The sequence below is a fragment of the Sapajus apella genome, unplaced genomic scaffold (genome assembly GCF_009761245.1).
Source record: "Sapajus apella isolate SASKATOON/1434 unplaced genomic scaffold, GSC_monkey_1.0 scaffold86, whole genome shotgun sequence".
NCBI classification, from domain to species: Eukaryota; Metazoa; Chordata; class Mammalia; order Primates; family Cebidae; genus Sapajus; species Sapajus apella.
In genome coordinates this window covers 2,239,783-2,246,166 of record NW_022437026.1, presented here as the reverse complement: position 1 = coordinate 2,246,166, position 6,384 = coordinate 2,239,783, and positions in this window count along the sequence as shown.

Genomic DNA, 6,384 nt, shown 5'->3' with positions numbered 1-6,384 from the left:
GGGGCTAATAAATATGCAACAAGTGAGTAAAATTATAGATTTATTGATAATAAGGTGGTATAGCTAAGAGGCACTGCAATCAGACTTGGATTTGAGGTCCTACCTCTAATACTCCCTAACCTTGACAATTACGTCACATCTCTAAACTGCAGTTTCCTAACTGTGAAACAGAGATGATGCTGACGCCTGGTTTTAGAGTCCTTTTGGGAACTAAATAATACAGAGGAAGCCCTCAGCACTCTGTTGAATAAACAGTTAATGTTAGCATTGTTCTTATTTTTTAAGAATTCTCCTGTGAACTATTAAGTCATATGCCTAAATGCACCTTTCTGTGGTGGGCAGAGTGGCAGTGCCTGGATCAGTAGTACAACTGCTATCACACAATAGCCAAGGACAGGAAATACAAAGAATACTCTATCCCCTGAGGATCACAAGGGAATTCAACGGCACACAATGTTATGACTAGATTTGGAAGCTGGCCGACTTACTAATACCACCATAGGGTGGTTGAGGAAAATGCCCCCAACCTCCCGAAGCCAGCCTCCATCCTAGCTGTGTGCCCCACCTCCTCCAATTCATGTAGAAGGGCCTGTGAATCACCGCATTCATTCTGCAGGACTCAGATCCTTCCCATTTCAGCCTGTGTTCCACGTGAAGCGCATCATAGGCTGACAGCCACTTCCTGGCCCATACCATCAGTATTCTGTGGCCAGCAGAATTTTCCAAAAACGACTCTAACAACAGCACCGGTTCCACATGTTCTTCTTCCACTTGACTTCGGCAGTCTCCCAGTGAGAGGTGACGCTATGTTTTCTTCTCAGGCCAGGTCACAAAAGGCAATACAGGCTGGGTGTGGTGGCTTATGCCTGTAATCCCAGCACTTTGGAAGGCTGAGGGGGGCGGATCATTTGAGGTCAGGAGTTCGAGATCAGCCTGGCCAGCATGGTGAAACCCCCATCTCTACTAAAAATACAAAAATTAGCCGGGCATGGTGGTGCACACCTGTAATCCCAGCTACTCGGGAGGCTGAGGCAGGAGAATGGCTTGAACCCGGGAAGCAGAGGTTGCAGTGAGCTGAGATCGTGCCACTGCACTCCAACCTGGGCAACAAACGTGAAACAAGAGTGAAACTCCGTCTCAAAAAATAAAATAAAATAAAATAAATAAAATAGAAGATGATACAGCTTTCTGATGTTCTCCTGGAATGCTCACTCTTAGAATCCAGTCATGTACCCTGAGAAATCCCAAGCTGTCTGTGGAGAGGCCCATTTGGAGAGGAGCCCCATGTTCCTCCCAGGCACTGAGCCCCCTGAACTCTGGGCTAGGAGCCAGCACCTCCTTGCCAGCCACGTGAGTGAGTTATCCTGAAGAGCAGGTTCTCCTCAAGCCACCAGCTCTTGCCACAGGTGCAGGAGTGAGACTGCCCTGGCAAGCTCTCCCCAAAACAAGATTCAGCAAAACAAATGACAATTCCATCTCCAGACAAATATTCCTGATAACAAAGTAGACAATTAATATGCATAAAGCCCATTTTTGCCGATGTCTAGGCCAAATGGCAATGCATTTTTGTTTTTATTATTTATTTATTTATTTATTTTTGAGACAGGGTCTCATTCTATTGCCCAGGCTGGAGTGTAGTGGTGTGATCTCCACTCACTGCAACTTCCGCCTCTTGGGGCTCAAGTGATTCTCATGCCTCAGCCTCAGAGTAGCTGGGACCACAGGTGTGTGCCACCACACCGAGCTATTTTTTTTTTTTTTTTTTTTTTTTAGAAGAGATGGGTTCTCACTATGTTGCCCAGGCTGGTCTCGAACTTCTGGACTCAAGTGATATACCCGCCTTGGCCTCCGAAACTGATGAGATTACAAGCATGAGCCACCTGGTAATTCTTTTTTTTTTTTTTGAGATGGAGTTTCACTCTTGTTGCCCAGGCTGGAGTACAAAGGCATGATCTTTGCTCACTGCAACCTCTTCCGCCTCCCAGCTTCAAGCGTTTCTCCTGTGTCAGCCTCCCGAGTAGCTGGGATTACAAGTGCCCGCCATCAAGCCCAGATAACTTTTTAGTAGAGATGGGGTTTTACCATGTTGGCCAGGCTGGTCTCGAACTCCTGACTTCAGGTGATTCACCTGCCTCGGCCTACCAAAGTGCTGGAATTAGAGGGGTGAGCCACCTTGCCCAGCTCCAAACTGGAGTACAGTGGCATGGCACAGTCTCGTTTCACTGCAACCCCCGCCTGCCAGTTTCAAGCAGTTCTCCTGCCTCAGCCGCCCAAGTAGCTGGGATTACAGGTGCGCACCACCACACCCAGCTAATTTTTGTATTTTTAGTAGAGACAGTGTTTTGCCATGTTGGTTAGGCTGGTCTCGAACACCTGACCTTGTGATCCACCTGCCTCGGCCTCCCAAAGTGCTGGGATTACAGGTATGAGCCACCGCACCCAGCCCAAAATGATAATTCTTAATAAGTGAAAATTTTATTTCAGATTTCTTTTTTTTTTTTTTTTTTTGAGACAGAGTCTCATTCTTGTTGTCCAGGCTGGAGTGCAATGGTGCAATCTCTGCTTAACATAACCTCCACCTCCTGGGATCAAATGATTCTCCTGCCTCAGCCTCCCAAGTAGCTGGAGTTACAGACATGTGCTGCCATGCCCAGTCAACTTTTAGTAGAGACAGGGTTTCTCCATGTTGGTCATGTTGGTCTCGAACTCTCGACCTCAGCTGATCCTCCTGCCTCGGCCTCCCAAAGTGCTGGGATTACAGGCATGAGCCACCAGGCCCAGCCAGATTATTTTAATTATTCAGTTTGTCTGCTCCTTAAATGTTTGGCTTTTTTTTTTTTTTTTTTTTGAGACGGAGTTTCACTCTTGTTACCCAGGCTGGAGTGCAATGGCGCGATCTCGGCCCACCGCAACCGCTGCCTCCTGAGTTCAGGCAATTCTCCTGCCTCAGCCTCCTGAGTAGCTGGGACTACAGACACGCGCCACCATGCCCAGCTAATTTTTTGTAGTTTTAGTAGAGACGGGGTTTCACCATATTGACCAGGATGGTCTCGATCTCTTGACCTTGTGATCCACCCGCCTCGGCCTCCCAAAGTGCTGGGATTACAGGCTTGAGCCACCGTGCCCGGCAAATGTTTGGCATTTTAAAAAAACTGAGATCTGAAGGTAGTTGGCCCAGATAAGGAGTTTTGTCTGCATGAAATTGTTATGCTTCTCTCCTTTTATCAGGTGGGTTTATTGTAAGATGTGGCAGTGAAAAAGAATGCAATTAACGTTACAGAAACATCTATTAAATGTTAGATATTAAGCTGTGTGCTTTATATGCTAACTCATCTAATCCTGCCATAACTCTAGTAGGTGTTATTTATTCTCACTTTAAGAATAAGGAAATGGAGCTGGGCGTGGTGACTCACGCCTGTAATCCCACCACTTTGAAAGGCCAAGGTGGGCGCATATCTGAGGTCAGGAATTTGAGACCAGCCTGGCCAACATGGTGAAACCCTGTCTCTACTGGCTGTGGTGGTGGGTGCCTGTAATCCCAGCTACTCGGGAGGCTGAGGCAGGAGAATCATTTGAACCCAGGATGCGGAAGTTAGAGTGAGCCGAGATCGCACCCCTACACTCCAGTCTGGGCGACAGAATGAGGCTTCTTCCCTCCCCTCCCAAAAAATAAATAAATAATAAGGAAATGGTTTCAGAAGTTTAGAGCTTCTGGAATCCAAAATTCATGCTCTTTTCACAATTTCAGTCTTTTTCCCCCTGGAGCCTCCAGAAAATATTACTATAGGTGAATCTTGCCACAAGTTTAAAAACCATATCAGAATATGTTCAGGCCTGGTGCGGTGGCTCATGCCTGTAATCCCAGCACTTTGGGAGGACAAGGTGGGTGGATCATGTGACCTCAGGAGTTTGATAACAGCCTGGGCAACATGATGAAACCCCATCTCTATCAAAAATACAAAAAAATTAGCTGGACATAGTGGTGCACCTCTGTAGTACCAGCTATTCGGGAAGCCGCGGCAGAAGGATCACTTGAGCCTGGAAGACAGAGGTTGTAGTGAGCCAAGATCAGGGCACTGCACTCCGGCCTGGGTAAAAGAGCGAGATTCTGTCTAAAACAACAACGACAACAATGCGTTTAGCTGTAAGTAACAGAAAACCCAACCAATAGTGTTTTCATCCATAGGACACTTATTGTCAACAGAAGGATTAGAAATGCGAGTTTGCACTGTGGTTCCAATCAGGAGTAGCTATATAATTTGTGGAGCCCAGTGCAAAATAATAAAACAGTGCCCCTTGTTAAAAATTATTAATAACTTCTAGTACCACAGAACATTAAACCAAGCACAGCGTTGTTCTACGTGCTGAGGCTTGTACGACAGGTTCAGAGGCTTAACCTGGTTCTAACACTGTCAGAACTTTGGTTTGGCATCTGAAATTTTCTTGTCCCTTCTTACTGGGTTGGAAGATGGCTATTGTAATGCTATTGGAAGATGGCTATTGAAGAGGATGAACAAAAAATTTCCCAGAAGACTTCTACTTGCATTCTGTTGGCCAGAACTGAGTCATGTGGCTGACCCTTGTTCAAGGGCATATAGGAAGGGGAGTAGCAGGCAAAGGGAACTAAATTGCCACAGTGAACTTAGATCAATCAAGATTTAACCTCTACAGAAGAGTACACTGGGCCGGGCGGCCAACATGGTAAAACGCTCTCTCTACTAAAAATAGAAAAATTAGCCAGGCATGGTGGTGTATGCCTGTAATCCTGGCTACTAGAGAGGCTGAGGCACGAGAATCGCTTGGGCTTGGGAGGTGGAGGTTGCAGTGAGCTGAGATGGTGCCACTGCACTCCAGCCTGGGTGACCAAGCAAGACTCCATCTCAAATTAAAAAAAAAAAAAAAAAGCCAGGGTATGGTGGTTCATGCCTGTAATCCCAACACTTTGGGGGGCCACGGCAGACAGATCACGAGGTCAGGAGTTCAAGGCCTGCCTGGGCAATTTGGTGAAACCCTGTCTCTACTAAAAATACAAAATTAGCTGGGTGTGGTGCACATGCCTGAAGTCCCAGTTACTTGGGAAGCTGAAGCTGGAGGATTGCTTGAACCTGCGAGGTGGAGGTTTCAGTGAGCCAAGATCGTGCCACTGCACTCCAGCTTGGGTGACAGAAAAAAGGAAAAAGAAAAAAATTGAAGTAGGAGAGTACATTGCTATCCCAAATGAGGGTTCTGTTAGCAAGATGATGGGCTGGGGTCATGGCCGTTGACTAAGCAATCACTGTATCTTCTACAAATATCCTGACAGAGTCAGCACACACTAAGCCTTCCTATATCCTGTGGTTCAGCCAAATTGGAATATACTGTAAACATACTCTTAATTTCTTGACCTTGCCTTCTTACTTATGCTTTTTTCTCCATTTAGAAGTCATCATACATAGGATTTTGTATGCATATAAAACTTACCCATACTTCAGTCTACTGAAAACGTCATTTCTGTCATGAAGAATTATCTGGTTCCCCCAATAGGGTGCAATTGTCCCACCTCTAAATCCTTAAGAATACTTAAACCTAGACCAAACGTGGTGGTTCACGCCTGTAATCCCAACACTTTGGGAGGCTGAGGCGGGAGGATTGCCTGAGCTCAGGAGTTTAAGACCAGCCTGGGTAACCTGGTGAAGCTCTGTCTCTACTAAAAAAAATACAAAAAATTAGCCAGGCATGGTGTGTGCCTGTAGTCCCAGCTACTCGGGAAGCTAAGGCAGGGGAATTGCTTGAACCCGGGAGGCGGTGGTTGCAGTGAGCCAAGATTGCACCACTGCACTCTAGCCTAGGCGACAGAGAGATACTCCTTCTTAAGAAGAAAAAAGAATACTTACCATTAAATTCTAATTAATGTGTATATTTACCTTATCACCCCTGTAATGAATACTGTTTTGTCTGCCTAGCACTTAGTAAGGCATCTTGCTAAATGGGCCATAATAATGGGCATGCAACCCAATCCAGTGAGTCAGAGGCTTTCTCTGTAATTTTTCAAATTGGGTCTAGGGAAAAGAATCCCCTTTCCTCACTGGTCACAGAATTAAAAACTCGCATAACTGGAATGCTTTAGATATGTCCCTAATGTATCCCTAACCAATGCCCTGTGTCAAGGAAAATTCTAAATGAAAGGCCTAATTAAAAAGAGTACTCATCAAGGTTTAATTCTGAATTTTAACAGAAAATGTAAATCAGTATTTTTGTGACCTACAAACAGAAAGAGATTTTTAAATACAGTTTTAAAAGCATGAATCAATAAGGAAAAATATCTATGACTGTTTTTTTTCTTTTTTTTTTTCTGGTAGCTGGTATATAGCTATATGACTATTTTTTTTTTTTTTTTTTTTTTTT